The sequence below is a fragment of the Salvelinus sp. IW2-2015 genome, linkage group LG15 (assembly GCF_002910315.2).
Source record: "Salvelinus sp. IW2-2015 linkage group LG15, ASM291031v2, whole genome shotgun sequence".
NCBI classification, from domain to species: domain Eukaryota; kingdom Metazoa; phylum Chordata; class Actinopteri; order Salmoniformes; family Salmonidae; genus Salvelinus; species Salvelinus sp. IW2-2015.
In genome coordinates this window covers 1676135-1698790 of record NC_036855.1, presented here as the reverse complement: position 1 = coordinate 1698790, position 22656 = coordinate 1676135, and the positions used below count along the sequence as shown (strand labels likewise).

The following is a 22656-nucleotide window of genomic DNA, read 5'->3' as shown; positions in this document are numbered from 1 at the left end:
AGTCCTGTTCCATTTCATTATGTGGTGCAGCCTAGGGTATGTCTATGACTGAGTATGTGAGTCTAAAAGGAAGACGTAAATGTAGGTACAAACCAACAAACTATTTAGGCCATAGTTTACATTGAATTGCATGGACTACTAGACACTGTTGTTATGAGTGGGTAACGTGTCTATATCTGAATAAGCAKGAGTGGGGGGGGGGGGGGGGAACAAAACATTTAAAAMTGAAAWATTGGGGATACACATCTTTATTTAAAGCATCACAAACTGCAGCGAAAAACAAATAACCATAATATACATTTCACCCAACCAGAAACTGCTCTATTTTAAATCTAGATTTACACTGCCCTCTAGTGGCTCATATGAGAAACACCACAAGACAACATTAAAATACTTTACAAAGAGGTTTAACACCCATTATCTAACCCGGGGGTACTTGAACAAAGTAAAACTCCTATTTAAACATATTTTCTACCAGCACCCAATACAGTCTTCTCATCTGGTCTCACAAGTTCCCAGTGCTTTAGAGCAGTGACCAGGGAAACTGCAGAAGATGGCGCGGCCCTTTGGAACTGATGTTATGCTCACTGTGGTCAGTAAAGACGTCACTTAGAAGAGAAGAAAAGCTGCACTCATCCCAACAGGCAAAACTGGTTGTTAATGATGTCATTTCAACTAGTTTCTGTTGTCACAACGCCACTAAACCATGTTTTGCCCGCTGGGATGGTTCCATTGGACTGAATGGAATAACCAGGTAAAGAGTTAGAGCTCATGTCAGCTTTTATAGTAAAGCACGAAACTACATGCTGTTTACTTTAGCGATGAAGCCCTCCATAATGTCCTTCATCTTCTGAATGTCCACCTCGTCCTCCCGGAAGGCGTCCGTGTACACCCTGTCTACTCGCTTGTGTTGATCCTCTAAGAATTTCTGGAAATGATCACAATGTGAAATTCAGGCTCAGAAAGACAGTCATTGTCAAATCAAGTTATTGTAAAAGGGAATATCAAGGCAAGGAATAAAATAAATATTTAAATAAAGGCGAGATGTGCACGAGGTCAGTGGCTTTGTGAACGACAGGTTAGGGGCAAGATGGAGACTGACCTCTACAATGGACAGGTGGTTGGCAGCCGTGGTTAACACACTGGCAAGGTTGTTAACCACAGTCCGCCGCTCCTCATTGGTTTCTTGCAGGACAAGATGGTACCTGTGGAGTAGAAAGACAAATACTGTGGTGGTGGGTGTATTTTTAGATATGTACAATGAAAACAAACTTCATGTGGTTGTTAAATAATTGTAAAGCCCAGAACATACCGTACACAAACAAAGTAGCCTAGGGCAGGAGAATATCTCATGTTTCTGTAGCATGAGGCAGTTCGATGTACAAGTACACCCTCTGGCCAGGACGTTTGTCTATCCCCAATCCTTTTTTTTTATGCCGTGTCTGCCTTTGATTAGGTCACTGCACACCCCCTTCAGTGGGTTTCACGTGACACACACACACACACAACAGCGGCATTGCACAAAGCAAGCTATTGTAAGGATCGTACCCTTTTTAATTTTGACTAAAATGACACTCAAATCAAACTGCCTGTAGCTCAGGATGATAACATTTGAAAGGAAACACTTTGTGGAAAAGTGAAATTAATRTAGGAGAATAACACATTAGATCTGGTAAAAGATAATACAAACAAAAAACGTTTTGTTTTAATCATCTTTGAAATGCAAGAGGCCATAATGTCATATTGCAGTTTAGGCACAATAGATTTTGGCCACCAGATGGCAGCAGTGTGTGTGAAAAGTTAAAGATAGATTTTTATTTTATGTCACCTTTATTTAACTAGGTAAGCTAGTTGAGAACTTGTTCTCATTTACAACTGCGACCTGGCCAAGATAAAGCAAAGCAGTGCGACACAACAACAGAGTTACACATGGAATAAACAAGCATACAGTCAATAACACAAGAGAAAAGAAAAAAAAAATGGGGAAAAAAGCTATACAGTGTGCAAATGGCATGAGGTGGTAAGGCAATAAAGAGGCCATAGTAGCAAAGTAATTACAGTTTAGCAAATTAACACGAGTGATAAATAGCAGATGATGTGCAAGTAGAAATACTGGTGTGCAAAAGAGCAGAAAGCAAATAAAAACAATATTGGGATGAGGTAGGTAGATTGGGTGGGCTATTTACAGATGGGCTATGTACAGCTGCAGCGATCGGTTAGCTGCTCAGACAGCTGGTGCTTAAAGTTAGTGAGGGAGACAATAGTCTCCAGCTTCAGTGATTTTTGCAATTCGTTCCAGTCATTGGCAGCAGAGAACTGGAAGGAAAGGCGGCCAAAGAGGTGTTGGCTTTGGGGATGACCAGTGAGATATACCTGCTGGAGMGCRTGCYAMGGKTGGGTGWTGTTATSGTGACCAGTGAGCTGAGATAAGGCAGAGCTTTACCTAGCATAGACTTAAAGATGACCTGGAGCCAGTGGGTCTGGCGACAAGTATGTAGCGAGGGCCAGCCGACTAGAGCATACAGGTCGCAGTGGTATAAGGGGCTTTTGTGACATAACGGATGGCATTGTGATAGCAAACTGGATGCAGTCTGAGTAGAGTGTTGGAAGCTATTTTGTAAATGACATCGCCAAAGTCGAGGATCGGTAGGATAGTCAGTTTTACAAGGGTATGTTTGGCGGCGTGAGTAAAGGAGGCTTTGTTGCGAAATAGGAAGCCRATTCTAGATTTAATTTTGGATTGGAGATGTTTGATRTGAGTCTGGAAGGAGAGTTTACAGTCTAGCCAGACACCTAGGTATTTGTAGTTGTCCACATATTCTAAGTCAGAAACGTMCAGAGTAGTGATGCTAGCTAGTCGGGCGGGCGTGTGCAGGCAGCGAACTGTTGAAAAGCATGCATTTGGTTTTACTAGCGTTTAAGAGCAGTTGGAKGCCAAGGAAGGAGTGTTGTATGGCATTGAAGCTCGTTTGGTGGTTAGTTAACACAGTGTCCAAAGATGGGCCAGAAGTATACAGAATGGTGTCGTCTGCATAGAGGTGGATCAGGGAATCATCCGCAGCAAGAGCGACATCATTGATATATAGAGAGAAGAGAGTTGACCCGAGAATTGAACCCTGTGGCACCCCCATAGAGACTGCCAGAGGTCCGGACAACAGGCCCTCCGATTTGACACACTGAACTCTATCAGAGAAATAGTTGCTGAACCAGACGAGGCAATCATTTGAGAAACCAAGGCTGTTGAGCCTGCTGATAAGAATACTGTGATTGACAGAGTCAAAAGCCTTGGCCAGGTTGATGAAGACGGCTGCACAGTAATGTCTCTCATCAATGGCGGTTATGATATCGTTTAGTACCTTGTGCCTGGCTGAGGTGCACCCGTGACCAGCTCGGAAACCGGATTGCACAGCGGAGAAGGTACGGTGGGATTCGAAATGGTCAGTGATCTGTTTATTAACTTGGCTTTCGAAGACTTTAGAAAGGCAGGGCAGGATGGATATAGGTCTCTAACAGTTTGGGTCTAGAGTGTGTCCCCCTTTGAAGAGGGGATGACAGGCAGCTTTCCAATCTTTAGGGATCTCGGACGATACGAAAGAGAGGTTGAACAGGCTAGTAATAGGGGTTGCAACAACGGAGGCGGATAATTTTAGAAAAGAGGGTCCAGATATCTAGCCTAGCTGATTTGTACGGGTCCCAGGTTTTGCAACTCTTTCAAGAACATCTGCTATCTGGATTTGGGTGAAAGGAGAAATGGGGGAGGCTTGGGCGAGTTGCTGTGGGGCGATGGAGGGCTGTTGATCGGGGTAGCCAGGTGGAAAGCATGGCTACCCGTAATAAAAATGCTTATTGAAATCTCGATTATAGTGGATTTATCGGTGGTGAGTGTTTCCTAGCCACAGTGCAGTGGGCAGCTGCTCTTATTCTCCATGGACTTGTGTCCCAAAACTTTTTGGAGTTCGAGCTACAGGATGCAAATTTTCGTTTTGAAAAAGCTAGCCTTTGCTTTCCTTTACTGAGTGCGTTTATTGGTTCCTGACTTCCCTGAAAAGTTGCATATCACGGGACTATTCGATGCTAGTGCAGTCCGCCACAGGATGTTTTGTGCTGGTCGAGGCAGTCAGGCTATATCTGTTCTTAGTTCTACATTTTTTGAAAGGGGCATGCTTATTTAAGATGGTGAGGAAATTACTTTTAAAGAACGACCAGGCATCCTTGACTGATGGAATGAGGTCAATATCCTTCCAGGATACCCGGGCCAGGTCGATTAGAAAGGCCTGCTCGCAAGTGTTTTAGGGAGCGTTTGACAGTGTTGAGGGGTGGTTGTTTGACCGTAGACCCMTAGCGGATGCAGGCAATGAGGCAGTGATCATTGAGATCCTGATTGAAAACAGCAGAGGTGTAGTTGGAGGGCAAGTTGGTCAGGATAATATCCATGAGGGTGCCCATGTTCACAGATTCAGGCTTGTACCTGGTGGGTTCCTTGATCATTTGTGTGAGATTGAGGGCATCTAGCTTAGATTGTAGAACTGCCGGGGTTTTAATGAAATACCCCAGTTCAGGTCACCTAACAGAACGAACTCTCAAGACAGATGGGAGGCAATCAATTCACATATGGTAACCAGGGCACAGCTGGGAGCTGGGGGGGGGGGGGTCTATAAACAGCAAATCCAGTAAAGGATGGCAATACTGAACAATATTTTGTATCAAGTCTGGCCAAATGTGCTGAATTGGTCAATTGATACATTTTCAACTACATAACTATAGAGAACATACAAAAATGATATGGTAATACAACATTTAAGTTAACACACTCGCAGGAATGTCATACATGATCTATCATTMGCTTATACACTAACTTTCACACATCTAGATGGCCAGGCAGGGTGGGTGGGGCGCCAGAGGCAGCAGGGGTTCAAACTGTAGAACCCAGTCCCTAAATTTGAATATAAAAATTGATTTTATCAAACAAAACTATGCTACATTTTATCTCTGGGACCCTGAGGATGACAAATTAGAGCAAGATTACTGAAGTAAATGTATTTACCAGAGGTGAATGTATCAAACCAGTTGCCATAAGAGTTTTGTTGTTGTGCACTCTCAAACAATAGCATGGTATTTTTTTCACTGTAATAGCTACTGTAAATTGGACAGTGCAGTTAGATTAACAAGAATTTAAGCTTTTTGCCCACATAAGACATGTCTATGTCCTGGAAAGTCTATGTCCTGGTATAGGGACACCCATCCTGTAGAGCTTAAATTGAGGAGGAAGTTTCTCTTAACTAAATGGCTACTCCCTACATCCAGCTCAGCTGGACGTAGGGAATATAGGTTGACCTTTCAATCCTGGAACGACAGCCTCTTCCTCCTCAGGAGTTTGAGATGGCGGCATATACCCTCAAAGTTACACAGCTGCACCATTGAGAGCATCTTTACTGGCTGTATCACCGCTTGGTATGGCAACTGCACTACCCTTGATCTCACGGCGCGTAGGTCACTGTGGCCGAGCTCCATGCCATCCAGGACCAATATATCAGGCGGTGTGAAAGGAAGGCCAGAAAAAAAACTAAAAAAAMCTCCAGCCATCCAAATCACTAACAAACTACGCTGTTACCACATGGCAAGCAGTATCAGAGCAACACCAACAGGCTCCTGAACAGCTTCCATAAGCCATAAGAGTGCTAAATATCTAACAAAATGGATACACAGACTATCTGTATTGATACCTTTCATTTTTGAGCCGACTCTACGCACACTCAACACACACACTCGCGTCATTGGCTAACACACATCCTGATGCCTAGTCACCTTAGCCCTATACACATCTATCCCTACAACTCCAGTATCCCTGCACATTGTAAATATGGTATTGGAACTGACCTTGTATATAAAACAGTAGCTTACTCGTGTTATTCATATTTAAATCTTTCGTGTTTCTTTTCCTATTATACTTTAGTAGACAATTTTTACTACCGATATGAATTACTGCAATGTTGGGAAAGAAAGGCATTTCACGGTAGTTGGGCACGTGACAATAAAACGTGAAACTAAGCTCTCACCATTATGATTTGGTCCAAAATAATTGGTAGGAGGAGCACTACTCACTGTTGCTGTGCAGCTTTCAGCTGCTCCACAGACTCGTCATAGCCCAGGGTCACCTTCTTCTCCAGCAGCTTGCGGTGGGTCTCCACAGACTCCATCTCAGCAGACCACTTCTGCTCCTCATGGGCAATGTCCTAAACACACACACAGAGAGAGAGGGATGTCATTTTTCTATTTGATAAAAAAACACAATTTAACCACAGATGTGGACACAATACATATTTAAAATAATTGAGGAGAACAAGAAAATTCATCCGTTCTCATTAATGACCCTTATAAGACAATGAGGCTGTCTTAGTAAAACCTGACCAATAAGACGCTGAAATAAAAAAAAAAAAAAAAAAAAAACTAAAAAAAAAGAAGAAAACATAGTAAGAAAAGAAAAGGTGAAGAAAAGAAAGGGTAAAAAATGAAAAAGAGACGGGACATAAAAAAAAATATAATAAAAAGCAAATTTTGTAAAAACAACACAGCAAAAAAAATAAAAAAAAAAAAAGACCAAAAAAACAAAGCAAGGACACGAAACTCGTAACATTATTTCTCAGAGGGGTTTCTGTATACAATATTCAAACATTTGTAATATTGAAATTATAACGCACCTGCATGTCTTGTTCGAGCTTCTCGTCGAGCCTACGGATTTGCTCTCTAGGTGTTTCAAGTCATTCGCTTTATCTGAAATATTGGAATTCACCTGAAAGAGAAAAAGATCCATGCTCAAATGTTTTTTAAATGGGACAAAACCTTCGTACTTCTAAGAAACACAGCGAAATGTCTCGTACGTGTTCTATGGACTCCTCCAGGCTTAGTTTCATGTCTGTCAGCCGTCTAAACTCCTCGTCCACATCAGTGATCAGTTTCCTCAGTAGTTGCTGTAGAGAATAAGCCACAGAATTAGGTCCAGATACAACACACACCTGTTGTAATAAAGCGATTGTTCGATGAGAACTAAATCTCCATACTTGAATCTGTGTTCTGCATGAACCATGGTGGACGGTCCGTATTCTGTGGAGGTCCTGATCTCAAAGTCGTGGCCGCACGCGTTTTCGGCAGACACAGGGATGAGCTTCAGTTTGCGGGCAAGCTTGTGGTACTCGGCCAGCTTCACTTCGGCCTAAATCATTAGCAGTGGTTAAGACTGAGAAGACGGTTCAGCACTGGCTCATAGCTAGCTAGTCATTAAAAAAATAAAATACTTATTGAACCTTTGTTTAACAGACAGATGAGTATAGAATGCAGACGTATCAGGCCAGCATCCTATTCCTTACCGTCTCTTGGCTTGGCCAGAGCGATCTCCTCGTTCCACATGTGCTGCTGGCCTGCTCCAGGCTCTTGCTTAGGCTGTTGATGGTCTGCTGCAGCTCCCTCTTCTCCCAGTTGATCTCTCAATGTCTGCGGGAGTGAACTTCTGGGTGGACAAGATGTGTTGGAGCCGGGACTCCTCCTGTTTTAGGGTCTCCACTTGCAGTCCTACGCAGGACAAAAAAGGGCAGCGGGGGGGGGGGGATGTTAACGTTTCAGGATTTCCAGGAGAGTGCAATTTTTTAAAATATATTTTAAGGGATTTTCAGATTTAATTTAAACAGATAGAATGAGAGGATGAAGTGGGGACAGACAGAGAAATATGTGTCAAAGGGTAGTAGACCACATATACAGACACATGTAGAAAGAGAAGTGTCCTGGAGGCTGCATCAATACCGCAAGACCAGCCAGCCACGAGAGTAGCAATGTTTGGTCATGGTTTTTTACCCGATGCTTCCAGCTCCTCGGCCAATCCAGAGGCTTTGTTCTCCAGGTTGGCTTTGAAAGACTCCAGGTTACTGCGATAACTCTGCAGCTTCTGCAGGTCTGTCTGAAGTTTGACTTTCTCCGTTCTTTTGACCATCAATCGGTCCTGCTCCAAAGTTAATAAAATGGTTACAAATACAGTGAATCAAATGGCTCTGTTCAAACGTAATTGGCACTTTTACGGCTCATCGACTGCTTAAACTAGGTGAGATGTGTACAATATTCAGTCGCAGTACATGGAAAAAATCTATAAATACAGTGCATTCGGAAAGTATTCAGACCACTTGACTTTTGCCACATTTGTTACATTCAAAAATAGATTAAATTGTGTTTTTCCCCCCTCATCAATCTACACACAATACCGTAATGACAAAGCAAACACGTTTTTATCAATTGTAGCAAATTTTTGCAAAATAAAAAACTGAAATATCACATTTAATAAGTATTCAGACCCTTTTCTCAGTACTTTGTTGACGCACCTTTGGCAGTGATTACAGCCTCGAGTCTTCTTGGGTACGACGCTACAAGCTTGGCACACCTCTATTTGGGTAGTTTCTCCTATTTCTTCTCTGTGGATCATCTCAAGCTCTGTCAGGTTGGATGGGGAGCATCACAGCACAGCTATTTTCAGGTCTCTCCAGAGATGTTCTATTGGGTTCAAGTCCGGGGCCACTCAATATTCAGAGACTTGTTGCCCGAAGCCACTCCTGCGTTGCCTTGGCTGTGTGCTTGTTGTCCTGTTGGAAGGTGAACCTTCGTCCCAGTCTGAGGTCCTAGCAGGTTTTCAGCAAGGATCTCTCTGTACTTTGCTCCGTTCATCTTTCCCTCGATCCTGACTAGTCTCCCAGTCCCTGCCGCTGAAAAACATCCCCACAGCATGATGCTGCCACCACATGCTTCACTGTAGTGATAGTGCCAGGTTTCCTCCAGACGTGACGCTTGGCATTCAGGGCAAAGATTTCAGATCTTGGTTTCATCAGACCAGAGAGTCTTGTTTCTCATGGTCAGAGTCATTTAGGTGCCGTTTGGAAAACTCCAAGCGGGCGTTCGTGCCTTTACTGAGGAGTGGCTTCCATCTGGCCATCTAGCATAAAGGCCTGATTGGTGGAGTGCTGCAGAGATGGTTGTTCTTCTGGAAGGTTCACCCATCTCCAAAGAAGAACTATGGACCAAGGCCCTTCTCCCCCGATTGCTCAGTTTGGCCGGGCAGCCAGCTCGAGTCTTTGTGTCTTCCATTTAAGAATGATGGAAGCCACTGTGCACTTGGGGACCTTCAATGCCGCAGACATTTTTTGGTACGCTTCTCCAGATCTGTGCCACGACACACCATCTTAGTCATTATGGGGTATTGTGTGTAAGTTGATGAGAGAAAATATTTTATACATTTGAGAATTAGGCTGTAACATAACAAAATGTGGAACAAGTCAAGGTGTCTGAATATTTTCCGAATGCACTGTATATACAGTCCTCAGATTCAAAGGACTAACCGTTTGGCTTTCTTTCTCCAGTCGCTCAACCTCATCACTCAGCATCTGTACTTCTCCTCCATGGATGCGAGAAGCCCTTCGTCAACGTTGTAAAGTCTCTCTGTAGATATAAGTTGGCGTTTTATGCGCTTGTTGCTGGTTATTTGTATATGTTCATTCGGAAGGAAAAGGCCAACTCACAATTAAAAAACAATGAGTTTGTCATCACTGCTTACTTAGTTTAGCAAGATAATCTGCATCCTCTTCATCAAACGTATCTGCTCCTTGCATGAACTTGTTGTAGGTTTCAGCAGTGTAGTCCAGAAAGAGCTAGAAACGGAGGGGAGCGTGCAGGGTCAAATAGAGGCCTAACATCCTAATTGGTTTTGTTGTGAGTAAGTTGGCTCTGTACCTTGTTGAACTCAACCCCGTCCTCAATTCTTCAGTGCTTCCGTCAGAGAAATCAGCAAAGAGCAGGTCCTGATCACTCATACTGCAAAAGATCTGCAAAACAACCAGAACTAATTCAAGGAAAATAAATTCAAGGAAACATACAGTATTATACAGAGCCACGATTGCATGGAACTACCGTCCATCTTATATGGCGCAAGTGGACAACAAACCTGGTTTCAAAAAAACTAATAAAGTAACCGTTCACGGCACAAGGCCTCTGCCCCATGTGACCTAACTTTTTTGTTCATGTATTGACAAGTTTAACTAATAGATGCACACACAATACATGTTAATATTTTTAAATATGTCAATTGTAAAGGATTTCGTTATGTCGAAGCCCAGTAAGACTAGTGGTCGCCATTTGCGTCGGCTAATGGGAATCCTTATAAAAAATGTTTTTATAAATCTCTCATTATTCAAACCTTCATTTAGACAGTTAATATTATTAATGAGTTTAGAGATTAGGKAGTATTCTACTATACTAATACACACCTTCACAGTATCGATGAGCCAGACAACAGCCCCCAAGACCTGTGGCCACGTATGTGGTGCCCCCACAGAGTACATGGAACTTTTGGAGAGAACAAATGGATACCTGCCATCAGAAATATACAGTCAGTATCCTAGAACGAGGAAGGGGCTAGCGTACAAAAACAGCAAATGATCACATCTGAGTCCCAAATAGCACCATATTCTCTATATAGGGCACTATCTTTGACCAGGGCCCATAGTGATGCCATTTGGGAGACAGGCAATTTTTAACATGTATGGCAGAATGAGCTCATTGTTTACAAATTTAAATGTAACCTTTATTTATCTAGGCAAGTCAGTTAAGAACAAATGTTTATTTACAACGACGGCCTACCGGGGAACAGTGGGTTAACTGCCTTGTTCAGGGGCAGAACGACAGATGTTTTTTTTTTACCTCGTCAGCTCGGGGATTCGATGCAGCAACCTTTCGATTACTGGCCCAACACTCTAACCACTATTTACCCCAAGTCTTTGAGAATCCTGGGGACCTCTTCCTCCACTTTGGAGGTGGGCATCTGGAAGGTGGGGTCCAGGAGGCAGTAGATGAACTCAAAGATCTTTAGGAACTCCTTGGTGGAGGGCGACTGGAGAGACTTGACTGACATTGAACCCGGAAAGCCCTTCTCTGACAGAAACTAGAGGAGAACGAGGGAAATTATGGGTCTTTGTGAAGGAGTGCTGATCTAGGACCAGACCCCYCCCCCCAGTTCATAGAATCTTATTCATGAGGATGTAAAAGTGACAACTGCTCCAAGAGCAGCACTCCTAMTCTGAAATACTTTATAAGTATTCAGGCCGGTCTTGAAAGACTTAAAAGTTCAGTGAGATTCTGTTTTAGAAATCTGCGTATATTAGGACTCCATACCTCACACAACTGTCTGATGCACTGCTGAACATAGGCCTTATCGTGTAAGGGACGGGGATCCTTCATCTTCTCTGTACCGCCAAAGGTGCTGTTGTGTGCCATGCCAGCCCCACTGGTCCTGAAAAGAGTTCAGATTTTTAGCATTCATGGTACTACTTAAGCCTCGTTCACATTGAAGTGATTMAAATCCAATTTTTTTGCATATCTGATTCAAATATTATTATTTTTGGTATTTCAAGTCACAAATCTGATTCCTGACCATGAGGTGTCTGAATATTCAAATCTGATTGATTTGCCCTTGTGGTTTATCGACTGTTTGGCATATCTTGTTATTTGCTATTTTGTCTGTTGACAGTTTTGACAAGAACATGTGGTAGATAACTAGCTTTTTAATTGTTTACAAACAAATTAGTGAACGTGCTATAGCGTTAAACATCTACCTAACTAGTTAGTTGAATTATGTGGCTAGCCAAAAAGGACTTGTTCTGAAAGATGGATCACCTTGTCCTTTGAGGCTTTAAAAAGGTGTTCTGACACTGATTTTGAACATTCAAAGCAACTGAGAAACAACCCTGGCAGGCATTATTTTCACTGTAGATTTTGCTACATAACTATGGGATCAATATCATGCCAAATGTAAATCACCATTCCACCACTTTTGACTTGCATTTGTAAATCTATATATTGCATTMGATTATTTTTTATAACTGCAGATATGCAGGTCATTTCCAAGGGCCTTAAGTAAAACGACTGCCATAAAGACAAAACGTTCACGCGAAGAAAGCGATGTAGTCATTGAAAAAAAGTCGATCCCATTGATGCCGTTGACACAGATCACTTGTTGCTGCGGAAAAGGAGCCAGTGAAGGGGGTGAGAGTAACCCGTGTGAAATGGCTAGCTAGTTAGCGGTGCGCGCTAATAGCGTGTCAATCGGTGACGTCACTCACTCAGAACTTGAAGTAGTTGTTTCACTTAATCTGCAAGGGCCGCGATTTTATTGGAGCGATTGGTAACGATGCTTCGAGGGTGACTGTTGTCAATATGTGCAGGGGGTCCCTTGTTCAAGCCCAGGTTGGAGMGAGGAAGGAAGCAATATTGTTACAAAGTCTGATCCCAYAKCCTGCCCTCTACCTTTCGCATGCCTCTCCTGAAGAAATGGTTGGAGGCCTCAGGAACACTTATGTCTCCTTAATGCTCATCGTCTGTACAGCACAGCTGTAAATTATTATAATCATTTACAATATATGACATAACCTTCACATTTAGTGGCGCTATCACACTGGCCAGCTAATTCAACTATATGGGTGGCAAACGGGTGTACACAGCAATAGTGTTGCAAATAAAGTCATCTAGAGCCTCTTATTATTAGTAATTTTTTTTTATTTATCAGGTGACCTAATGGAGTTGCAGGTTTGCCATATCCGTCATGTTTGCGCATATCTCTCCTATGTGCAAATCTTTATGGCAGTCATTTTACTTAAGGCCCTTGGAACTGACCTGCATATCTGCAGTCATAAAATAATTTTAATGCAATATATCGATTTACAAATACAAATCAAAAGGTGTTTGTGGATTGGTGATTTACATTTGGCATGATATTGATTCCATACATAACTTCTAAGTGATAGGAAGCACGAGCTCCACCACCAATCAGCTTACACCACTGCGCACAACCACCATTACTATGACAACTAGCATAGCCATGTCAGCAAATGAATGCTGTCTGAACACACAAATCCAATTTGGACACATTTAACTTGCCGTTTGGACAGTCACTATTCCAAAACAGATTTGAAAGCTAACGATTTAGCTGGTTRAGCATTAAGGCCTGCAGTGTGAGCATGTCCAGAGCTACAATAAAAACATGTACTGTCAGAGGGACTAGAGGACTGGAGTTGGGAACCACTGAACTTGGCAGTGTGAAATGGCTCCCAATCATATGGATTCACTAACAGGAATAGTCTTTGTCTCGCATGGTGACAGTGATAGAGAACTAGGTGTATAAWGGTATTTTCTGCAGTGTAGGGACTTACCGACTACCAAAAAAGCTGGTTCTTCTCTCGGATGTGACAGACTGGGGTTTAGGAATGTTCAACTTTCCGAAGGATTGTTTGCTGTGAACAAATATTGATATGCTCATTTTATTAGCAAATMCATATCCCATATTTATGACAGGCAGTTAAAGCAACTTCCATTGACGTTSGTTTGCCAACTTACCTCTGCGGTGTTGCATAAACCATGCTCATTTTGTTGCTTTCAACTCTTTGAGGGAGCTCAGAGAGCCTACTGCTGGATGCTCGGTTCATYCTGGATCTGGTGAAAGAATGAAGACATAGCCAGCTAAATACATSTAGGCTATACATGGATAGCCAGGTCAGTTAATGTTTAAATAGGATAGCAAATGTTTCCCAAACCAGTCAGCTAACTGCAAATGCCTTCATATGAACAATGAAAGATGGGCACACTAGCAGGGTGACATTGTACCGGATTGTGCAGGACAGTCCCGCATTTTGTCCCGCAACCAAAAATTCATGTCCTATTCATATCCTGAAAGAAAATGATCTCTACAATAAATGCTAATAAAAATAATTTGTTTATAAGATCTTGTTACCATGGAAAGGAAAATACCTGTGTATTTGTGGAGAAATCACCCTGATTAACTCTTTAGTTATATCCCAGTTTACCTTTTAACTTATGGCCTTGCCTACACCTAGCAGTGTGTTTTTTTATAATATTTTATTTGGAACAGCAAGCCAAACAAAATKAACTGGGCCTATTTATTATAATGAATATGAATTCAAAAGACAGAAATGAAATATTAAAACATTAGACCTCTCACTAAAGGTTTTAGTCATACAAAAGTTACACTTAAATCCAAACTGGTTCTCCCCCTCCCCACTTTATTCAGATTACCTCTCACTTTCAGTTATTTGAAAATGAAATAGTCCCCAAAATAGTTGCTATTGTTAAAACAAGCCATAGAAAGTTGGTTGCAACAAATTCTTAAACTCAAATATACTAATTGATCAATTTAACATTTTGGGGGGGAATTAAACAGCATAATCAATTTAAATTATATCATAAATAGGACTGGTGGAGTTGTCACACATGCAGCTAACAAAAATATGGAAATGTCTCCTATTCCCCAAATTACAAACAGCATTAATGCAAAAATGGAGGGAGAAAGGAAGGAACTTGTCTGTTAGCCCTCCACTAAAGACAAAAACTGGTTAAAAAGAAAATTGTGATGAATAAAACTAGTTTAGCAAATTTCATTTAAAGACCAAAAAAAGGTACAGCTGTACCCTAGATTGCAAAATAGTTGGGAAGAGATTGATGTACCAATTCCATGCCACATGGTTAATGAACTGATACAAAACACCAGATTCAAAACTTTAGGTTTTCAATTTAAATTATACAAAAATTCTTGCAAACAATAGAATGTTCGATATTAGGAATACAACCATCCCAGCARATTTTGCTGCGAAGAGACAGAATATTCGATCATTTGTTTTGGTACTGTCCATATATAGCTTGTTTTTGGTCACAGGTTCAGGAATGGCTGATGAATTGCAACATTTAAGTGRAGGTAACTCTGCTGGGTGACTTGAAAAGTCAGTCAAAAAATCAATCAATAATATAATACTGTTAGCAAAAATGTTTATTTAATCTACAATCTGTAAAACACTGAGAATAGAAAGGTTCAGAACTTCTGTGAAACATCACAGCAGTTTAAAAATATATGGCAAAAATAAATTGGATGGTATTCAGAGAACGATGGGAAGGGTTGAGGGTAGCTGAAGGGTGGGACTAAAAATAACTAAATGTAAAACACACCGTGTCTGTAAAATGTATATAGCATGTATCAGGGCTAACCCATTCCGATCGGTTGTTGGTGGACCAAGATTTTTAAATCGAGCAGTGGCAAATGTAGGCCTATAAAAATGTGCCCGGTTTGGGGATTTGATACTATTTAAGATTGTCGTAACTCACATCTCTGTGGAGCTTCTCAAAGTCATTTTTTCTTTGCCTCAAAAACCAAGTAAATAAGTCTGTTTTTACAGCCACTGAGAATGACAATAGTTCCTCAACGTAGCCTATTGGAAAAATCTTTCCAGCTCTCTCCCTTTCGATAACCACTCAGCATAAAAAGGGGGGGGGGGGGGGGTCTCATGCTCTGATCTGGTAGAAATGTCTAAAAAGGCTACCGGATTTACACCGGATACCGGATTACACCGGATACCGGATTACTTATCCCTTGAGCAAATAGCCTAAAGCTGTGTGTGTCTGGAGAGCACCGACTCAGGAATAGTTTAAACACCAGCTTCAAGTTCATTGCAGACAGGTCATACAAAACTAGGTTGTCGTGCCCTCTTGACGACTGTCTTGGTGTGGTTGGACCATGATAGTTTGATGGCGATGTGGACACCACATCGCCATTGAAGCTCTCAACCTGCTCCACGACAGCCCAGTCGATGTTAACAGTGGCCTGTTCGGTCCGCCTTCTCCTGTAGTCCACGATCAGCTCCTTTGTCTTGCTCAAATTGAGGGAGAGATTGTTGTCCTTGTGTCRCAATGCCAGGTCCCTGACCTCCTCCCTATAGGCTGTCTCATCGTTGTCGGTGATCACTTGTGTCGTCAGCAAAATTAATGATGGTGTTGGAGTCGTGTTTGGCCATGCAGTCGTGGGTGAACAGGGAGTACAGGAGGGGACTGATCCCCAGTGTTGAGCATCAGCATAGCAGACGTGTTGTTGCCTACCCTTACCACCTGGGGGCGGCCCGTCAGGAAGTCAAGGATCCAGTTGCAGAGGGAGGTGTTTAGTCCCAGGGTCCTTAGCTTAGTGATGAGCTTTGAGGGTACTATGGTGTTGAACGCTGAGCTGGAGTCAATGAATAGCATTCTCACATAGGTGTTCCTTTTGTCCAGGTGGGAAAGGGCAGTGTGGAGTGCGATTGAGGTTGCATCTGTGGCTCTGTTGGGGCGGTATGCAAATTGGAGTGGGTCAAGGGTATCTAGGAGAATGCTGTTGAGGTTTTTTAAGTTAACTAGGCAAGTCCTTTAAGAACAAATTCGTATTTACAATGACGGCCTACACCGRCCAAACCCGGATGACGCTGGGCCAATTGTGTGCCGCCGGCCAGTTGTGATACAGCCTGGATTCGAACCAGGGTGTCTGTAGTGATGCCTTAGACCAGTGCGCTACTCGGGAGCCCCCGAGTGAGCCATGACCAGCCTTTAAAGCTTCATGGCTACCGACGTGAGTGCTACGGGGCGGTAATCATTTAGCCAGGCTACCTTTGCTTCTTTGGGCACATGCACTATGGCGGTCTGCTTGAAACATGTAGGTATTACAGAGACTCAGTCAGGGTGAGGTTGAAAATGTCAGTGAAGACACTTGCCAGTTGGTCTGCCATGCTGCGAGTACACATCCTGGTAATCCATCAGACCCCATCAGGCTTTGTGAACGTTGACCTGTTTAAAAGGTCTTGCTCACATCGGCTACCRAGAGCRTTATCATAGTCTTCCCGAACAGCTGGTGCTCTCGTGCATGCGTCAGTGTTGCTTGCCTTGAAGAGAGCATAAAAAGGCATTTAGCTCGTCTGGTAGGCTCACGTCAACTGGGCAGCTCGTGGCTGGGTTTRTTTTTGTAGTCCGCAATAGTTTAAGCCATGCCACATCCAACAAGTGTCAGAGCCGATGTAGTAGGATTCAATCTTAATCCTGTATTGACACTTTGCTTGTTTGATGGTTCGTCTCAGGGCATAGCGGGATTTCTTATAAGCATCCCGCTCTTTGAAAGCGGCAGCTCTAGCCTTTAGCTCGATGCGGGTGTTGCCTGTAATCCATGGCTTCTGGATATGTAAGTACGGTCAATGTGGGGACGACGTCGTCGATGCACTTATTGATGAAGCCGGTGACTGAGGTGGTATTCTCCTTAATGCCATTGGATGAATCCCGGAACATATTCCAGTCTGTGCTGCAAAACAGTCCTGTAGCGTAGCATCCGCGTCATCTGACCACTTCCGTATTGAGCAAGTCACAGGTGCTTCCTGCTTTAGTTTTGCTTGTATGCAGGAATCAGGAGGATAGAATTATGGCCATATTTGCCAAATGGAGGGCGGGGGGGAGCTTTGTATGCATCTCTGTGTGGAGTAAAGGCAGTGTAGAGTTTTTTCCCCTCTGGTTGCACATGTGACATGCTAGTAGAAATTCGGTATAACGGATTTAAGTCTGCCTGCTTTAAAATCCCCGGCCACTAGGAGCGCCGCTTCTGGATGAGCATTTTCTTGTTTGCTTATGTCCTTATACAGCTGGTTGAGTGCGGTATTAGTACCAGCATCGGTTTGTGGTGGTAAACAGACGGCTATGGATAATATAGATGAGAACTTGTTAGTGGAATTAAATAATTCTTACAATATACTCATTAATTAAACTCAATCTGTCTATCTATAAGAATTTGTAAGATACTTATCAACATAAAATAGACAGGTTACAGTCATATCAAAACTAGACAATAGTGTTTATTCTCGGAGCAAGCTCCCATTTGATCATAAACACAGGTTTATATACAATATATGACGTCATAGATTACAGAATGAGTCTTATTGTCCTAACAAATAGAAAACAGGTTCAAAAGTTCATTCTAACCTCACAGGACACTCACATGAAACACCATATAATMATTTATCCTGAAGGCTCACTATAATTGATTACCACTTTAGCAGACAACTCAAGATAATGAAAGACCTAAAAAGTGACCCACAGCCTTATCTAAACATCTCAGGGCTAAGTTGGGTCAGTTCAACCAGAGTTTAATGACCCTTTCTGCTTACTTTATAACCCACARCACAAATCTCTTTTCACCAGGCATGCAGAGTTCAATTTGTTATATTTTTATCTAAAGCTAGAATTTGTTTTAACTATTTATTAACAAAATTCCTAACAGAACTCTTGATAGTCTACAGCTTATCATGAGGTAGAATACCTCAGGCGAGCTATATCACAATACTTTTTWAATATTAGACATAGCGCACCAGCTGCTATTGACAAATAGACCCCCGCCCCTTACCAGACGTAGCTTCTGTCCTGCCGGTGCATGGGAAATCCCTCCAGGTCTATATTATCCGTGTCGTCATTCAGCCACGACTCAGTGAAACAAGATATTACAGTTAATGTCCCGTTGGATGACCTACGATCAAGATTATACTACCGTTTTGTTTTCCAATGATTGCACATTGGCCAATAGAACTGATGGTAGTCGAGGTTCTCACTCGCCTACGAATTCTCAGAAGGCAGCCCGACCTCCGCCCCCTTTTCATTCACGCAAATGACTGGGATTTGGGTCCCTTACCGAGAAACGGTATATCCTTCGCGTCAGCTCGTTAAAACAACAAATATTCTTCCAGTTCGAGTTGAATAATCGCTGTTCTGGTGTCCAAAAGTAATGTTCGGTCATAAGAGATGGTAGCAGCAACATTATGTACAAAAAAAGTTACGTAAAAAAATGTAATAGCACAGTTGGTTAGGAGCATGTAAAACGTCAGCCATCCTCTCCGGAGCCAAAACAGTCACTCAACAGTCCATGTCAGCTAAATGTTTTAGATTAGATAATCTAGCAGCCAGCTAATTTACCAAACTGGTAGTAAGCATGGTCCAATTACCAACCCTGGTGGGATCCATTGATCATCAATTATCAGAAACTGCAAACATTTGCCCCAACCCATGACAAAATGTGTAAGAATTGAAGGAATTAACACTACAACTCTTCACTGTCACAATGGGGGCTGCTAAAATGTTTTGCTCGCAATGTGGGTACATAGACCTACAACATAATGCCACTCGTGAGTTTATTTTTTGTGGCCCCACCCCCATCGAAGTTGCCCATCCCTGGTTTAGATCAAAGCTGAATCAATGTCTTGGAAGATCAATGTTTAATTAGTATTCTAAATAACATATCTCCTAAGAAATTGTGTTTTGGGGGTTTAGGACACTAGCTGAAGAGTACATAAAAAAATATATAATGTGGCCAAAGCTCAACAGCGTGAGCCACTGGACAGAATGTGCTTTGATTTACATCCCTGTAAGTGAGCATTTCTCCTTTGCCAAGATAATCCATCCACCTGACAGGTATGGCATATCAAGAAGCTGATTAAACAGCATGATCATTACACCAGTGCACCTTGTGCTGGGACAATAAAAGGCCACAAAATGTGGTTGTCACAATCCAATGCACAAGTTTTGAAGGAGCGTGCAATTGGCATACTGTCTGCAGGAATGTCCAACAGAGCCGTTCCCAGAGAATTTCATCTTAATTTCTCTATCAAAAGCCACTCCAACGTCGATTTAGAGAATTTGGCAGTACATCAACCGGCCTCACAACGTAACCACGCCAGTCTAGAACCTCCAAATCCAGCTTCTTCACATGCGGGATTGTCTCAGGAAGGTGGGGGGGGGGGGGGGGCTGAGGAGTATTTCTGTCTGTGTGGAACAACTCATTCTGATTGGCTGGGCTTGGCTCCCCAGTGGGTGGAACTGGCGCCAAAGTTGGTGGGCCTATGCCCTTCCAGACCCACGCGCTGCACCCCTGCCCAGTCATGTGAAAGCCATAGATTAGGGCCTAATGAATTTATTTACATTTACTGATTTCCTTCTGTGAACTGTAACGCAGTATAATCGTTTAAATTGTTGCATTTATATATTTAAGTTCAGTATAGTTTGTTAACACCTTCTGCTCACAAAACAGTCATTCAAGAAGATTTAAATGCATATTCCACTGAAACTGAATGAGATCAAATGATCAGTTTGGACATGTCGTGGTAAACATGAAGAATTATCATTCACAGTGATTTGCATGGCCCCATTTTGAAATTAGATATGCCTAATATACGTGTTTGAGGCAACTTGTGTCTTGCGACTATGTGTGGGCATAGGCAGCAGTTAAGAGATAACCGTCATTTATTTGTTATTGCTTCCGCGGCACTAAAACATTGCTGCTACACCAAAGCGGTATTTTGTGTGTGCGCGGGAGGGTTACTGTAGGTTACAGCCATGACTGCTAATAGCTGCACTTACTATTGGAGTTGACCTCTATTTTATTATTCTTTTTCACCACCTATGCAGTCACAGGGCCCTACACAACAGCTGATACTCAAACACATCACTCAAATCATTTGCTCACACGCACATAATACATTTATACCACTACACACCCCATAGCTGTACTACTCATTATGATTAGTATCACACACCAGTCAAAAGTTGACACCTACTCATTCAAGGGTTTCTTTATTTTTACTATATTGTAAAATAGTGAAGACATCAAACTATGAATAACACATGGAATCATGTAGTACCAAAAAGTGTTTAAACAAAACAAAATATATTTTAGATTCTTCAAAGTAGCACCCTTTGCCTTGATGACAGCTTTGCACACTCTTGGCATTCTCAACCAGCTTCACCTGGTATCTTTTCCAGTCTTGAGGAGTTCCCACATATGCTGAACACTTGTTGGCTGATTTTCCTTCACTCTGCGATCAAACTATACCAAACCATCTCAATTGGGTTGAGGTCAGGTGATTGTGGAGGCCAGGTCATCTGATGCAGCACTCCATCACGCTCCTTCTTGGTCAAATATCCCTTATACAGCCTGGAGGTGTGTTGGGTCATTGTCCTGTTGAAAAACAAGTGATAGCTCAAACCAGATGGGATGGCGTAACGCTGCAGAATGCTGTGGTAGCCATGCTGGTCAAGTGTGACTTCAATTCAAAAATAAAATTACAGCAGTGTCACCAGCAAAGAAACCCCATTCCGTCACACCTCCTCCATGCTTCACGGTGGGAACCACACATCGCAAGATCATCACGTTCACCTACTCAGCGCACAGACACAGCGGTTGTATCCAAAAATCTCAAATTTTGACAATCAGACCAGAGGACAAATTCACCTGTCTAATGTCCATTGCTTGTGCTTCTTGCCCAAGCAAGTCTCTTCTTCTTATTAGTGTCCCTTAGTAGTGGTTTCTCTGCAGCAATTCGACAATGAAGGCCTGATTTACACAGTCTCCTCTGAGCAGTTGATGTTGATAAGTGTCTTACTTGAACTCTATGAAGCATTTATTTGGCTGCAATTTCTGAGGCTGGTACTGATGAACTTATCCTCTGCAGCAGAGGTAATCTGGGTCTTCCTTTCCTGTGGCGGTCCTCATGAGAGCCAGTGTCATCATAGCGCTTGATGGTTTTTGCAACTGCACCTGAAGAAACTTTAAGTTCTTGAAATGTTCCTGATTGACTGACCATGTCTTAAAGTAATGATGGACTGTCGTTTCTCTTGCTTATTTGAGCTGTTCTTGCCATAATATGGACTTGGTCTTATACAGAAGATGACCTACTGTAATCTCCCTATCTTGTCACAACAAAACCGAATGGCTAAAACGCATTAAGGAGGAAAGAAATTCCCAAATGAACTTAAGACACTGTTAATTGAAATGCATCCAGGTGACTACCTCATGAAGCTGGTTGAGAGAACGCCAAGAGTGTGCAAAGCTGTCAAGGCAAAGGGTTAAACAAAGGGTTAAACAAATCTAATTATATTGATTTGTTTAACAATTTTTTGGTTACTACATGTTCAATGTGTTATTTCATAGAATAATAGTGAAGACATCAACTATGTCGAAAATAGTAAAAAATTAAGAAAAACCCTTGAATGAGTAGGCGTGTCCAAACTTGACTGGTATTATATATCCTGATGCATAAATCACCTTAACATATCTGCCGCTAACGAGCCAGTATCTATCCCTAAAATTGTAAACAGTGTAGATAGTTATATATCTGGTGTGTTTTTGTTCCACCTTCTTATTTTTTATATTACATTGTTATCGATGACTGCATTGTTGGGGTTTACAAGAAAAGCATTTCACTGTACTTGTGCTGTGACATTAAAACTTGAAACTACACTGTCCTAAAATCTTCCTGTTGTCTCGCATTTGAGTATTTTAAAAGTGGTCACCCTACCGCTAATGTTCTCAAAAACGCAACGCGACATCAGTGGGGAAAATGTACACCTTCATGACACTTTCACATGCAAATACTTCCTACTTTATTTCTTGTGATAACGTTGGCTAGTTATATTTTTGAACGAAAACATTCCACTGGGCAACATACAATTAAAAACTACGTTAGACTTGAAAAACACAAGCTAAATTACAACTATTTAGCCAACTAACTAAAGTTAATTTACATAGTCTCTTAGAATTTGCCTGGGGTATTACAATTAAATATTTCTAGCTATAAATGAAAATGCAACAACCCATTGAGACGTCTTTCAAACAAATACGTACCTTTCCATTTTCGATAATTTTGAAATAATCCGTTTAGAAACGTCTGTTTCACCATAAATAACTAAAGAGTAAAAAAAAAAAAGTTCCGCCTGCAAATTTAAACAAAACGGACGATCTTC

At 42.0% G+C, this 22656-nt stretch overlaps 1 pseudogene; it reads right to left on the bottom strand.

Moving 5' to 3' along the window:
* Positions 1–231: 231 nt before the first annotated feature.
* Positions 232–22656, bottom strand: LOC111974991 (kinetochore protein NDC80 homolog; annotated as a pseudogene).